At 37.1% G+C, this 16,541-nt stretch overlaps 1 protein-coding gene across 1 annotated transcript in view; it reads left to right on the forward strand.

The window, feature by feature from the left end:
• Positions 1-11,460: 11,460 nt before the first annotated feature.
• The window catches only part of LOC145679765 (uncharacterized), a 175,449-nt gene continuing 170,368 nt past the window's right edge, over positions 11,461-16,541 (forward strand). Inside the window, exon 1 of the mRNA XM_081750319.1 lies at positions 11,461-11,530. The gene's annotated coding sequence lies outside the window, so the exon portion shown is untranslated. The remainder of the gene's footprint in view (positions 11,531-16,541) is intronic.

Here is a 16,541-nt window from a genome sequence, read left to right on the forward strand (position 1 = left end):
GGATATGCTGTTTGAATTATCTCTTTTCAATTGATCAAACAAATATTAATTAGTGCAATAATCATTTGTGAAAGAAATGGTTTAATGAAGAATAAAATAATAGTATTTTGAAAGTGAATTATTAGCAGTTTTCGAGAGAGAAAAATCAAGATTCAAATGCACTGACGCATGCGCAAGTAGAAGGGCGTATTCCACTTCACCCTGGCTGCATCGTTCCACTGCGGCCTGCTAGACATTATCATACCAGCATAGAACGTTCTTGGAGTGAGTTGTGCGAGCGATTTGCAGTGGATCTATGACATAAACTGCAAAGGTAAGGTTTGAATTTTTATACTTCACGTTACATTTGCATGCGTTTTCATTTGAAAATACCAATATTCATATTTTAAAGCATGTGAATGGACTACTTGCTACGTTTATCAAAATTTTATACATTTTTTTCTTAAAATACTAGTGTCTTATAAACACTTTGGGTTTCTTTAAGAAGGAAGGGGCGATGCATGTTTTGTGAGTCTTATAGAAACATTAGGCCTACATGTTTTGAGAGCCGTTGTTCTTTCTAGGAATATTGACGCTGGTCGATTATCTTATTGACATTTTCTTAGGTGGTAGGCTGATTGATTATTATGCTTCCATGTAATGAAATAATTAGAGCGCTTGCATTTGATGCACGTATTTCCAAGTAGTTTCCGGTAGGGGTGCATTATTTTCGGAACTGACCCAAAATCGGAAGCAATTTGAGAGTCATTTGAACTAAGAAGTCACTAACTCTTATCTAGAAAGACCAAAATAATAATGATGGGTTGGGAGCAGATTCACTGAAACCTGGTCGACCACAACCCTTTGTGTCCTGTTGTATCATAAAGTTCGGTTTAGTTTAGACTTGTTGAGTTAATCTACTAGCATATCTAAATTGCAATTCTAATCAATCAATCAACTGTGAATATAATTTGCTTTATATTTCTCAAATAGCTCTATAAAATTTTTGCAATGATCATGAGACTTCTTATATGTGTATTGAAGTGATTTGTTTTAAACTTGGTTAACACATAGAACATTTATTAGACAAATTTGAAGAAATGAGTTGGACATTTTCTCTCCCTCTCAAAAGAAAAAGAACTATCTACTTGTTAAAAAGTATTTTTCAAAATATTGTAAAAATGAAACACAGTTTCTCTCAGTATTTTTTCAGTACTTTGTAAATTACTATTTAATGAATTAGAATGTTCTATTTTCGTTCTATTAAGATTCTGGCTGGTAAAGATGCACTAGGCTGTATTTGCCAAGTTTCACTGACGTACTGTTAGGAGATACGAAAATAATATACAAAGCTTTCCAACCAAGGGCACCAAATATTAGTTTTGGAGAGGGAAATGTTGTTTTCATATGTATACACAGTATACTAGCCCAAACCTTACGTGTAAGAAGGCTTGCATAATCCATACGTTATCAGTCAAAGACAAGTTTGCTTGACCATCTGTTTTTATGGGTTGTTCACATATTACGCAACGGGAAAGGGGGAAGGAGGAGTTCGGCCTTGCGTTACGAAATGTGACAAGGGGAGGAGGGGGTTTATGCCTTCAAATACGTAGCGCATGTTATTTTCTGTAATCTATGAACAGTATTCTAGGATGCTTAATTGATTGCAGAAAACCTCTTCTCATTATCTCTTAATGTTTTTACTCCTTAAAAATCAATGTTAAAACCGGAAGTGGTTGATTTGTATCACTTCTGTTTTTAGTAGGGATGGTAGTGTGGAGATGGAATATCATAGAACACTTAATTGATTACAGGAAACTGCTTCTCGCTATCTATTACGATTTTTTATTATATGGCAATCAATGTTAAACCGGAAGTAGTTGATTTTCGAACTTGCAGTTTGGATAGGGGTTAAGAGAGTATATGATACATATTCTTAGAGCGCTAAATCAATTCCGAAAAACCACTTCTTGCTATTTCTCGTTTTTGTTCTATGTGATTATTGAAACCGGAAATTGTAGTTGATTTCTAACACTAACAGTTTTAGTAAAACGTGAAATGTATACTTAAAACGCTTAATCGATTGCAGAAAACAACTTATCGCCATCTATTATGTCTTTGCTCAATAGTAATCAAGGTTGAAACCGTAAGAGATCGATTTCTACCACTTCAGATTTGAATATCGACTCCAGAACCAAACTCGATGCTTAACTTTTGACCCTATTAATACTGACCAAAGTTGGAGATAATCCATCAAGTAGATGAGTTTTCTCGTCTCCCAGACGGACAGACGGACAGAGAGGGTAAATATATAATGGAGTTTTGATAAACCAAATTCCTTAAAAATATATTCCAGGTAAACTTAATTAAAAAAAAAAAAAAACTTTACACGTTGTCAGAACGAATTATAAATAGTTTCAGTCATTGGCATTGTGCTTCTTCTTCGTAATTGTCCAGTATTATTCTTATTGCGTGATAGCTGTGTCCGAGGCACGTATCGTCTCGGCCAGAATGCAGTACCATGAACTACCAGGCTGATCCTGCTCGCTGACACAGCTCTGTCTGCACAACTACCTAATGTATATACAATTATTTCGCTTATGTTCATAGCCACTTTTAACCAGTTTTGATTTCACGAATCACTTCCCGCAGTTTGTGAGCATCTTGTTGTTCAATTCCAATAGTGCTTGGGGTCCCGGGTTCGATCCCAGCCCCCGCCAAATGAACTTTGTGGTGGACAAACACAGCGTGCGTGGGTTTTCTCGGGGTTCTCCCGTTTCCTCCCACTTTCTTCATTCCACCATTTCATTCATTGCTCATCATGACCGTCTCCTTTAGCCTAACTGGCATAACCGTGGGACGTAAAACTCAAAGATTTCATTTTTTCATTTTCAATTCCAATAGTCAGGATTCAGTTTTCGATTCCAAGTTGACACCTCTATCACTCGTAAACGACGCGGAATTCAACAACATGCAACAGCACTTTTTGTCTTCTTTTGATGTCATAAGTCACCCCCTGAAGTATATTCATATCTTTCTGTTCCGTTCCAATTGTCAGGATCCGATGTCGGCACTCCTGTCACTCGTACACAATACGGTATTCGATATAACGAATCACTTCCCGGAGATTGTTCACATCTTTCAGGTTCACCATGCATATTATATTCTATATTAGAATGGGGGCCGCGGTGGCTCAGTGGTAGAGCGTTCACCTCTGGTGCTTGGGGTTCCGGGTTCGATCCCAGCCCCCGCCAAGTGAACTTTGTGGTGGACAAACACCGTGTGCGTGGGTTTTCTCGGGGTTCTCCCGTTTCCTCCCACTTTCTTCATTCCACCATTTCATTCATTGCTCATCATGACCGTCTCCTTTAGCCTAACTGGCATAACCGTGGGACGTAAAACTCAAAGATTTCATTTTTTCATTTTCAATTCCAATAGTCAGGATTCAGTTTTCGATTCCAAGTTGACACCTCTATCACTCGTAAACGACGCGGAATTCAACAACATGCAACAGCACTTTTTGTCTTCTTTTGATGTCATAAGTCACCCCCTGAAGTATATTCATATCTTTCTGTTCCGTTCCAATTGTCAGGATCCGATGTCGGCACTCCTGTCACTCGTACACAATACGGTATTCGATATAACGAATCACTTCCCGGAGATTGTTCACATCTTTCAGGTTCACCATGCATATTATATTCTATATTAGAATGGGGGCCGCGGTGGCTCAGTGGTAGAGCGTTCACCTCTGGTGCTTGGGGTTCCGGGTTCGATCCCAGCCCCCGCCAAGTGAACTTTGTGGTGGACAAACACCGTGTGCGTGGGTTTTCTCGGGGTTCTCCCGTTTCCTCCCACTTTCTTCATTCCACCATTTCATTCATTTCTCATAATCACCGTCTCCTTTAGCCTAACCGGCATAACCGTGGGACGTAAAACTCAAAGATTTCATTTCATTTCTATGTTAGAATGTATGAATTGTCTAAAACGAAAGTGAACTATTACATTTTCTCCGATTTCTAAGTTTAAGCATGAAATCGTTTGAGTTAGGCGTATTAATCTTATGTCAAAACGAAATAAATTTAGCACCTCACCCAACGGTCATGTGAAGCGTGTTTCCCTACGGCAGAACTTTGTATTCAGTTGTGCTCTTCAGCCACTATGAACCATGTAGCAAGTAGTCTCTTATAACAAGCACACAAACTGTGTATGTTAGTGAAAATATCAGAAGGTGTGTTAGAAGCATAATCGGAATCAAAGGTTGTGTTAATTGATCAGGATTATCACCCAAATAGTTCATCAGATAAGCTTTCGACGATTTTCTAACATTTACAGGATTATATTTGTATTAATTCTGCATGATACAATTGGACAACAAATGACCGTTCTCAGGTAAGTGAACGATGGTATAATAAAGAAAGATGGTGTCTGTGCTGTGTGAGATGTGTGTTCGGGCTTCAACACCATCCATATGATCATAGAGACCCGTGAAACTTTACAACCCCTGCATGACAGATCCTACAGATAAGGTAGAGTGCCACAGTAACGACAACACTGTTTCCAGTAATATTAATTTCCCACAAAGCATGAAAATGTAGCTAGTTCACTCTCGTTTTAGACAGCTTACACGTATCTCATGCTGTCTGTAGAACATTCGTATTCAGTTTCATTTCCTATGCCCAACGGTTTAACTTCTTTTAATCCTCTTTAAAAAGTCGTACTTTACAAAACTCAGTCACAGCTTAGAATTCACGGGTCATATTTACATAAAAATTCAATGTTTCTACTAGAGGTTTGCACGGGCTCGGGCTGAGCCCGCGGGCTTAAGCTCGACCTTCCAGCGGGCCAGACTCGGGCCTACAAAGCATAGATCACTTCGGGCCCGGGCCGGGCTCGGCCCATAAATACAAAAATATACAACCATATTTCTCGGGCCTTTTCGGGCCTAACTTTGTAAATGTACTGTACAACATTTATTGAACCGTTCTTTCTCGAGAACTTTTAAAGCACCTGGAAAATTAAACCTCTAATTGTTGGAAATAAAAGTACAATTTTGCGTTAATTTTCTGCAATTCGGCTTATTTCGGGCTCGTTTGATTATCACAGGAGCTCGGGCCTAAATGCTAAAATATATTTCGGACTCGGGTCGGGTCTCACATTATAAATTCACGGGCCGGGCCCAGGCTAAAAATTGCGGCAAGTGCAGACCACCAGTTTCTACTGCTTCCAATAGTTTCGTAGATCTGGTGATTTATTATTGAATCAGATTTAATTTTTAAATATGGCTGTTTATATTTATATGGTAAAACTAAAAAAGGTATTGTGCGAACATATCGTCAATACCGTTGATCCTACTGTAATTTGTAGTTACACACACACACACACACACACACACATATATATATATATATATATATATATATATATATATATAGATAGATAGATAGATAGATAGATAGATATAGGGTGGCCCAACTTTGAAATTTTAAATGGAAACAAGGGGCAAGTGATATCTCGTTCGATAGATCTTTAAAAAGTAAAAAGCGTTGTCGCAAAATATTTTTCATACCCGTCAATATATTCAAAATGGGCGCCAAGACATGGTGCATGTACCAGATAAAACGTCCAGTACCCTAATATGAAAACAGTTGAACATAAATGAACCGAACAAAAACCGAAATAGAAAATGTGATGGTGCACATCGATTGGTATTGTCGCGGTGGCTCCCAGGGCAACTCTTCATGGGCGCCCAGGGCCCAACTTCAAAATTGTGCTTGGAAAGATGGGGTGAGTAATACATCGTTCGACATATCTTAAAAAAACTAAAGGGCGATATTGCAAAAGATTGTTAATATCGGTCACCTTTTTCAATATGACCTGTATCAGGTAAAACGTCCAGTACCACAAATATGAAAACGGTTAAAGATAAATAAACAGAACAAAAATTCGAATAGGAAACCACAAGAGAGTATTTATCATTCTACGACTCGGGAATGTTGCAACAGAAGAAAAGATGATTAGAGTGAAAGTGTTATAATGGAAAGGAGGAAATCGAATTCCTAGAAAAATTATCGCTGCAACCTCTGTCTGTAAGTGGGTGAAGTGGGATGGAACGATGAAATTGCAAATGAGAACCTTAGTTTTTGCAAATTATGTCTACGAACAAAGTTACCTGAAATGTGTTTTTATAAGAGATAGATGTCTCTGTAATGGGATAAAGTGTGTAAAATTCTTGTTAAATTGTACACCTTCCATTTGATTATAGGCAATGATTTGATGCAAAAATGAATCAACTGAAATGCGAAACAAATTTGTCGAACAATGCAATTTTAGAACGATGTGTACAAACGTTGGTTTTGTTCAACAGTCGTCTGCACGATATTGGTTCGATTCTTTTCCTTCTATGCCTTCTTGCATGAGCTTCACTGAAATGTCCACAATTACATTCCGAATAACTTTCAGCGGTAGTCTCAGTTGTGATCCTGAGTAACGAAACGGTACATACTGACGCAGATGCCTCCCAAACACGCATTGCGTTAAATTATCAGGGACGAAGGGAGGCAAAATACTTGCAAGTTCCAAAAATGTATTATTAAAATCTTTGCTACTCATTCCAGTTGCTTCTTTTTTCCCATCCAATCACACTTTGCAATACAAATGGGTGTTAAACTTGAATTTCACCTTATTTTAATTCATTACAATACCAGTCACTTGTACACACAAGTATTTCAGACAAACCATACTTATTGCAAGTAAAACTGGGGTTCTCATTTGAGATTTTACCATTCATTCCTGCTTCATCCAGCTACAGAGGGAGATCGAAAATATTATTTTCTAATATTTACATTTCCTCTTTTTCATTATGTCAATTATACTTTAATCTTTTTCTCCGTTGCATTATTCTCGATCCGTGGAATTATCATCTGTGATTCCTATACGAGTTTTGTTCTGTTCGTTTACCTTTGACCGTTTTCATATTAGTGGTTCTGGACGTTTTATCTGATACAAGTACCATGTCTCGGTGGTCATTTTGAAAACGGTGACCAATATGAACAATCTTTTGCAATATCGCTCTTTAGTTTTTAAAGATATGACGAACGAGGTATTACTCACCCCATGTTTCCATATACAATTTTGAAGTTGGGCCCTGGGCGCCCTTAAAGGGTGGCCCTGGGATCCACCGTGACGATACCAATCGATGTGCCTCATTACATTTTGTATTTGAGTTTTTATTCGGTTCATTTATGTTCAACTGTTTTCATATTAGGGTACTGGACGTTTTATCTGATACACGCATCATGTCTTGGCAGCCATCTTGAATACGATGGCCGATAGGAAAAATCTTTTACCACAACGCTTTTTAGTTTTCAAAGATCTGTCGAACGAGGTATCACTTGTCCCATGTTTTCATTCAAAATTTTAAAGTTGGGCCCCGGGCTCCCATGAAGTGCGACCCTGGGAGGCACAGCAACAACACAACTCGGTGTGCCTAGTGATGTGAGGTGGAAAATTTTCCGCGGAAAATTTTCCATTTCGGAAAATTTTCCGCTATATTTTTCCGGAAAATTTTCCGTTCTAAAAAAATATCAGTAATCAAGTAACAATTCCTCAGCAATCATGAAATTGATTGAATTCATGTATAGAAATGTTAAAAACTGAAAGATCGTTTAAAGAATCTGAAAATTTTCATGGTTCAGACAATTTTCAGTACTATGTAGGAACAAGTTAAACAATTGTTCATGAATCGAAATATTTCCTGCCTTATATGGAAAAATTGAAGAATTTTTTATGAATCGGAAAGTTTTCATCATTTCGAAGCAAGAATTAAAACAACAGTTTTCTGAATCGGAAAGTTTTATTGCTCTGTAGAAACAAGTGAGAGGAATTTTCATAGATCGGAAAATTTTCATTACGATGTAAAAACAAGTGGAAAACACTTTTCATAGGCCTGACAAATTTGGATATTATGTATAGTGATATTAGGTGGAAAATTTTCCACTATATTTAACTGCACATAAAGCTACAAAATTGAATTTCAGTAGAGGAAAGTTAGTCAGCAACAAATTATAATTTTCCAATTAGCTTTCGGGAACCGGAAAATTTTGTATTTCAAGTTGGGAAATAAACTTTTACCACAGTTTTTCTCTATATATATAGAAGAAAATTTTTCACCTCATATCAACGATGTACGAATAAGTGGACTCTTCTTTTACGAATCGGAAAATTTTCCGTTTCAAAATTTTCCGGAAAATTTTAATCACTGTACACGACAGGCAATTTTTCGATTCATGAAAAATTGTTCCACTTGTTCCTACATAATACTGAAAATTGTCTAAGCCATGAAAATTTTCAGATTCTTTAAACGATCTTTCACTTTTTAACATTTCTATATATGAATTCAATCAATTTTATGAATACTGACGAATTGTTACTTAATCACTGATATTTGTTAACAGAAATATTTCCGGAAAAATATAGAAGAAAATTTTCCAACTCACATCTCAACTAAACAACGATGTAGGAATAAGTGGAATATATTTTTATGAATCGGAAAATTTTCCGGAAAATTTTCATCACTGTACAGGAGACAACTTTTCGATTAATGAAAAATTGTTCCACTAGTTCCTACATCGTACTGAAAATTGTCTAAGCCATGAAAATTTTCAGATTCTTTAAACGATCTTTCACTTTTTAACATTTCTATATATGAATTTAATCAATTTTTTGAATACTGACGAATTGTTACTTAATCACTGATATTTGTTAAGAACGGAAAATTTTCCGGAAAAATATAGAATAAAATTTTCCACCTCACATCTCAACTAGACAACGATATAGGAATAAGTGGAGTATGTTTTTATGAATCGGAAAATTTTCCGGAAAATTTTCATTGTACAGGACAGACAATTTTTCGATTCATGAAAAATTGTTCCACTAGTTCCTACATCGTACTGAAAATTGTCTGAGCCATAAAAATTTTCAGATCCTTTAAACGATCTTTCACGTTTCTATATATGAATTCAATCAATTTTACGAATACTGACAAATTGTTACTTAACCACTGATATTTGTTAAGAACGGAAAATTTTCCGGAAAAATATAGAAGAAAAATTTCCACCTCACATCTTAACTAGACAACGATGCAGGAATAAGTAGAGTATGTTTTTATGAATCGGAAAATTTTCATTGTACAGGACAAACAATTTTTCGATTCATGGAAAATTGTTCCACTAGTTCTTACATCGTACTGAAAATTGTCTGAGCCATGAAAATTTTCAGATCCTTTAAACGATCTTTCACTCTTTCACGTTTCTATATATGAATTCAATCAATTTAACGAATACTGACGAATTGTTACTTAACCACTGATATTTGTTAAGAACGGAAAATTTTCCGGAAAATTATAGAAGAAAAATTTCCACCTCACATCTTAACTAAACAACGATGCAGGAATAAGTGGAGTATGTTTTTATGAATCGGAAAATTTTCCGGAAAATTTTCATTGTACAGGATAAACAATTTTTCGATTCATGGAAAATTGTTCCACTAGTTCTTACATCGTACTGAAAATTGTCTGAGCCATGAAAATTTTCAGATTCTTTCAACGATCTTTCACTTTTTAACGTTTCTATATATGAATTCAATCAATTTTATGAATACTGACGAATTGTTACTTAATCACTGATATTTGTTAAGAACGGAAAATTTTCCGGAAAAATATAGAAGAAAATTTTCCACCTCACATCTCGACTAAACAACGATGTAGGAATAAGTGGAGTATGTTTCTGTGAATCGGAAAATTTTCCGTTTCAAAATTTTCCGGAAAAATTTCATCACTGGGTGTGCCCCATGGCATTCTCTATTTGAGTTTTTGTTTGGTTTATTTATGTTCAACCGTTTTCGAGATACTTTCGTGGAAACATTAAAATGGGCCACCCTATATATATATATATATATACTAATACAGCCGCGGATCCAGGATATGATCAAGGGAGGGGATGGACCATAGTTTGCCGCTTTAGCCAGTGTAAAGAAGAATTGAAGCCCATTTTTTCCAGTGTATACCTGAGCTTCAAAGGGGAGGCTATTGCTCCTATAGCCCTCTTGGATCAGCACCTGTATATATATATATAAGGGCGGATCCAAGTGGGGGCTAAGGGGCTATAGCCTCCCCCTTTGACGCTCAGGTTTACACTGGATAAAATGGGCTTCAATTCTGCTTTACACTGGATAAAACGGCAAGTTATGGTTAAGCCCCTCCCTTGGTCATATCCTGAATCCGCCACTTTATATATATATATATATATATATATATACAGAGGTGGATCCAGGATTATCTGAAGGGGGGTACACCAATAACTTTCAAAATAACCAATCATACTGAAAGTCTTCAAAGTGGCTTGTGACAGTATTCTTTACCCCTGACAACGCTTTACCCCTACATAGAATGGACAGAGGGTGGGGGAGGATTTTAAAGAGGGCCGCAAGTGGAATGGAGGACAAAAATGTCCTTCTCTTCTCCTGCCTTCTGATTTTTTTCCTACTTTAAAAATGTTATATTGTTTTGCTTGGTGAATCCTTTTGCTTGAACCTTCAGAAAATAAACTTAAACTTGCTTTTGCAAAGCTCTGCATTCTTTTAACCCCAAAAGGGAAACATGATGGCAGAAAGTATCGGAATGTGTTGCTATATTCACTGATAGCTTCTCATTTTAGATAGTGTATATTTACAATGAAAGGGGTACACGTGCGCCTTTGCACCCTCTAAATCCGGCCCTGAATATATATATATAAGGCTGGATTTACGGGGGTGCAAAGGTGTACATGCTAGAGAAGCTAGAAGTGCGTTTTTCAAAATCAATAGTTTAAGTCAATTTTCTGAAGGTTGAAGGAAAATAATTTATCGAGAGCAGACACTTGGCATTTCCGAAGGAATTCCTCATTCACATCACAGATGCCTAAAGGCATTTAAAAAACTCAAATTTAATTCAAATGTACTGGTAGTTATTGGTGCACCCCCCTCAGAGAATCTTGGAAATGAAAATGAAATCTTTAAGTTTAACGTCCCACGGTTATGCCGGTTAGGCTAAAGGAGACGGTGATAATGAGAAATGAGTGAAATGATGGAATGAGGAAAGTGGGAGGAAACGGGAGAACCCCGAGAAAACCCACGAGCACGGTGTTTGCCCACCACAAAGTCCACACGGCGCGGGCTGGGATCGAACCAGGGACTCCAAGCACCGGATATGCTGTTTGAATTATCTCTTTTCAATTGATCAAACAAATATTAATTAGTGCAATAATCATTTGTGAAAGAAATGGTTTAATGAAGAATAAAATAATAGTATTTTGAAAGTGAATTATTAGCAGTTTTCGAGAGAGAAAAATCAAGATTCAAATGCACTGACGCATGCGCAAGTAGAAGGGCGTATTCCACTTCACCCTGGCTGCATCGTTCCACTGCGGCCTGCTAGACATTATCATACCAGCATAGAACGTTCTTGGAGTGAGTTGTGCGAGCGATTTGCAGTGGATCTATGACATAAACTGCAAAGGTAAGGTTTGAATTTTTATACTTCACGTTACATTTGCATGCGTTTTCATTTGAAAATACCAATATTCATATTTTAAAGCATGTGAATGGACTACTTGCTACGTTTATCAAAATTTTATACATTTTTTTCTTAAAATACTAGTGTCTTATAAACACTTTGGGTTTCTTTAAGAAGGAAGGGGCGATGCATGTTTTGTGAGTCTTATAGAAACATTAGGCCTACATGTTTTGAGAGCCGTTGTTCTTTCTAGGAATATTGACGCTGGTCGATTATCTTATTGACATTTTCTTAGGTGGTAGGCTGATTGATTATTATGCTTCCATGTAATGAAATAATTAGAGCGCTTGCATTTGATGCACGTATTTCCAAGTAGTTTCCGGTAGGGGTGCATTATTTTCGGAACTGACCCAAAATCGGAAGCAATTTGAGAGTCATTTGAACTAAGAAGTCACTAACTCTTATCTAGAAAGACCAAAATAATAATGATGGGTTGGGAGCAGATTCACTGAAACCTGGTCGACCACAACCCTTTGTGTCCTGTTGTATCATAAAGTTCGGTTTAGTTTAGACTTGTTGAGTTAATCTACTAGCATATCTAAATTGCAATTCTAATCAATCAATCAACTGTGAATATAATTTGCTTTATATTTCTCAAATAGCTCTATAAAATTTTTGCAATGATCATGAGACTTCTTATATGTGTATTGAAGTGATTTGTTTTAAACTTGGTTAACACATAGAACATTTATTAGACAAATTTGAAGAAATGAGTTGGACATTTTCTCTCCCTCTCAAAAGAAAAAGAACTATCTACTTGTTAAAAAGTATTTTTCAAAATATTGTAAAAATGAAACACAGTTTCTCTCAGTATTTTTTCAGTACTTTGTAAATTACTATTTAATGAATTAGAATGTTCTATTTTCGTTCTATTAAGATTCTGGCTGGTAAAGATGCACTAGGCTGTATTTGCCAAGTTTCACTGACGTACTGTTAGGAGATACGAAAATAATATACAAAGCTTTCCAACCAAGGGCACCAAATATTAGTTTTGGAGAGGGAAATGTTGTTTTCATATGTATACACAGTATACTAGCCCAAACCTTACGTGTAAGAAGGCTTGCATAATCCATACGTTATCAGTCAAAGACAAGTTTGCTTGACCATCTGTTTTTATGGGTTGTTCACATATTACGCAACGGGAAAGGGGGAAGGAGGAGTTCGGCCTTGCGTTACGAAATGTGACAAGGGGAGGAGGGGGTTTATGCCTTCAATACGTAGCGCATGTTATTTTCTATAATCTCTCTTTTTATTCTAAGCTTTTTATGCAAACTTTTAAACAATTTTATTCAGTTCTTTTCTTTTTTATAAATAAATAAATATTTCTATTGTTTTGAGAAATTGCGAACATATAACCTATATAAAATGAATCATGCAAAAGAGATTCGAAAAAGCTACTAGGCACCAGCATGACTGGTGACGAACGCTGTGTGTATTACAATACAATGAAACTCCGTTTTGTGGCTATCACCGCATTGCATTTATGGCATATGAAGCTTTTCTGAAGTTAGTTGTTAGTGATCGTATAGTGATGAGCAAACGCAAGACCAAGACCAAGACCCGGGTTGTCTTGGTCTTGGTCTTGGTCTTGCACATGCGGTCTTGGTCTTGGTCTTGCACTGGAACCCTCGGTCTTGGTCTTGGTCTTGGTCTTGCACACCTAGTCTTGGTCTTGGTCTTGGTCTTGCACACCCCTGCCGTGTCGTGACAAAACGCTGTAACTTTGGCGGAGAAGTTTTGCGAAAATGAGCCGTAAAGTTTTCATTCGAAAATGTGATTTGTATCGTGTAGAACCAGTGTAACTAGGCAATAATGGTCAACCAATCAGTTTTCACCAAATATAATCACACAACATGCATTTACGTAACATTACACGTAACCACGTGTTTCCAAAGTCAAGATACACTGGTTCTACACGATACAGATCACATTTTCGAATGAAAACTTTAAGGCTCATTTTCGCAAAACTTCTCCGCCAAAGTTACAGCGTTTTGTCACGACACGGCAGACCCAGTCTTGGTCTTGCTTGCAAGAGTCTTGCAAGTTTTGATTGAGCTGAGCGAAGCGAAGCTCTTATACTCGGGTTAGCCGTTTGGTTGTCCGCGAACTCCTCCTAGACCGTTTGGCCGATCTCAACCAAACTTAGCACGCTGATAGAGTATGTCGTGCTGAGTGACAACATAGGTCGAAATCAAAAATCCGATGTACCATCGAGGAATAATGACCGAAAAACGCTTCCTCCTAGACCGTTTGGCCGATCTCAAGAAAACTTAGCACGCTGATAGAGTATGTCGTGTTGAGTGACAACATAGGTCGAAATCAAAAATCCGATGTACCATCGAGGAATAATCACCGAAAAACGCTTGCATAGACTTAACATGGGGAAAAAGTTTTCACGCGATTTTTTTGTCAACAATTAAAAATGGCATTTATTATTGCATAATGGCCAGGAATGATTACGTAGTTTAAGCTCGCTCAGCTCATTTCATTGCAATCGGGTACATCCATTGCATTCCTAGTTTTAAGAAATCTATGATTTTCATAAGTAAATTTTACTCTGGATATAAGGCATAATAAATCCTGCATTGCGTCAATAGTGAGGGAAATACAATGTATGTTTCTAAATGTAATATATTTTACCTTCGTGTAAGTGTGATGATACTGTACAACATAGGCGATGACCTTTAATTTTTTTTTTTTCAATGGGTGATCACGCTTCACCACTTATAAGAAAAATCACAACATTTCGTAATATTTCTATGTTTTAACAGATCCAATACTCCACTGGTTCCCAAACTGGGGAGGCTATCCCTGACAGTGAGACGCATGAAAGAAAATCAAGACGGCAGAGATTACTGAAATACCATAAATTGCAAAATTATTTTTACACTCTAAAGGCGTCAGATTTTTTTTTTCTTTTCAACCACGATTAGCTCATCTTTGTATTGAACAAACTCCCAATTAAATATTGAAATTTTGTTTTACTGATTCTAATATGTACTGTATGGGGCAGAAACAAGGACATTACGCAAAAATGATGAAACAATTAGACTTTCGAAATGTGGGCATGGAGAAAAAAGGAGAGAATCAGCTGGGTTGAACGGAAAACGAGTGAGGTGTTAGAAATAGTAGCAGTCGGGGAGAAAAGAAGAATTTTAGATATAATTAAGAGGAGGACATTGGCTGAGGAGGAACTGTATTATGAGGGACGTGCTAGAGGGAGGGGCGAAGGAGATTGTAGTTGAAGGAAGATATTAAGACAGAAAATTGCTACGTTAAGACGAAGAGACTAGCTGAGGACCACAGTCATCGAAGCTTCTCAGCTGCAGCAAGTGACCTGCCAATAATGGCAGAATAGCTATTATTATGACGATGATAATATGTTTTGCAATATTGACCAAAAAAAGATAGAAAAAATTAAAATAATAATAATTAAACCTCTTAATATTTTAGAATATGAAATGAAATGAAATTTGTGAGTTTTACGTCCCACGATTGTGCCGACTAGGCTAAAGGAGACGGTGATGATGAAAAGTGAATGAAAATGGTGGAAAGAAGAAAGTGGGAAGAAACGGGAGAACCCCGAGGAAACCCACGCACACGGTGTTTGTCCACCACAAAGTTCACTTGGCGGGGGCTGGGATCGAACGCGGGACCCCAAACACCAGAGCTGAACGCTCTACCACTGAGCCACCGCGGCCCCAATATTTTAGAATAATTTGAGTGAAAACTGAAAACGACTCAATTTTTTATGTCTTTTGTGTAAACTCAATTTATATAAATACTTTTGACCTACGTTAGAAATACATAATAACGGCATCAAACTTCAAGTTATTTGAAATAAGTACGAAATCACTCTCAGTTGTGAATATAGATTATTTATTGTTGTATAACGTTATATCGTTGAATCCTAGCTATGAGGTATACCTAAGGGGGCTATATATTATATTGATAACAATTATTCAACGTATAAGCATCTACCTATGAAATCAAACTGAGGTCACATGCTCTAAGTTTTTGTCAATGTCATGAAAATGTTATTTCAATATTAATTTTATAAGTACACATTAAAAATTTCCAATGGATGCTTGAACCTCAGAGCCAATGCCATACCCATGTAATCGGCACCTATGGTGTACGGAATTGCCGATGTTCAATCCTACATTTCTTTAGTTTTGGAAGAAGAACACCACTAATATGTTTTGAAATGAAATGAAATATCTACTTTAACGTCCCACGATTATTACACTGAGGCTAAGGGAAACAGTGATGATGAGAAATGGTGGAATGAAGAAAGTACGAGGAAACGGGAAAACCCACGCACAGGGTGTTTGTTCACCAAAGAAGATCACAAGCTGCGATCGAACCAGGGCCCTATGTACCAGAGGTGAACGCTCTGCCACTGAGCTACCGTGTCCATAACATGCTCTAGTTTATTTTTGCTTATCCACTTCTTATGGACACAACTATTCTTCGTATGATTTCCCAAAATCCAATCATGGGCCGTCGTGAATGATCAAATGATGACCAAAGTAAATCAGACACTGAAGTTATTATAGCTTGTAACAATTCATAGAATTATGCTGTCGGTCGTCTCGTGAACAACCGATTCAAAAAACGACATACTGTAGCTATATGTTACAGGAGCAGATCGACTTACATGGATTGCATAAACTACTGGGAACTCATTCACTCCGGCGGTATTTTTACTGAAGCCTACAAGTTCACGTGAAAGATGTAATGATTTTTCCCCTTCCTTTTTACATTCTATAAAAAATCAAGTAGTACCATACTTGTGCAAGACTCTTGCGCAAGAGTCTTGGTCTTGGTCTTGGTCTTGCAAGTATGGTCTTGGTCTTGGTCTTGGTCTTGCACCCCTTGGTCTTGGTCTTGGTCTTGCATCGGGATTCCTGGTCTTGGTCTTGGTCTTGGTCTTGGTCTTGCATGCAAGACT

Source organism: Thermobia domestica, chromosome 2 (genome assembly GCF_964235325.1).
Source record: "Thermobia domestica chromosome 2, izTheDome1.hap1.1, whole genome shotgun sequence".
NCBI lineage: Eukaryota > Metazoa > Arthropoda > Insecta > Zygentoma > Lepismatidae > Thermobia > Thermobia domestica.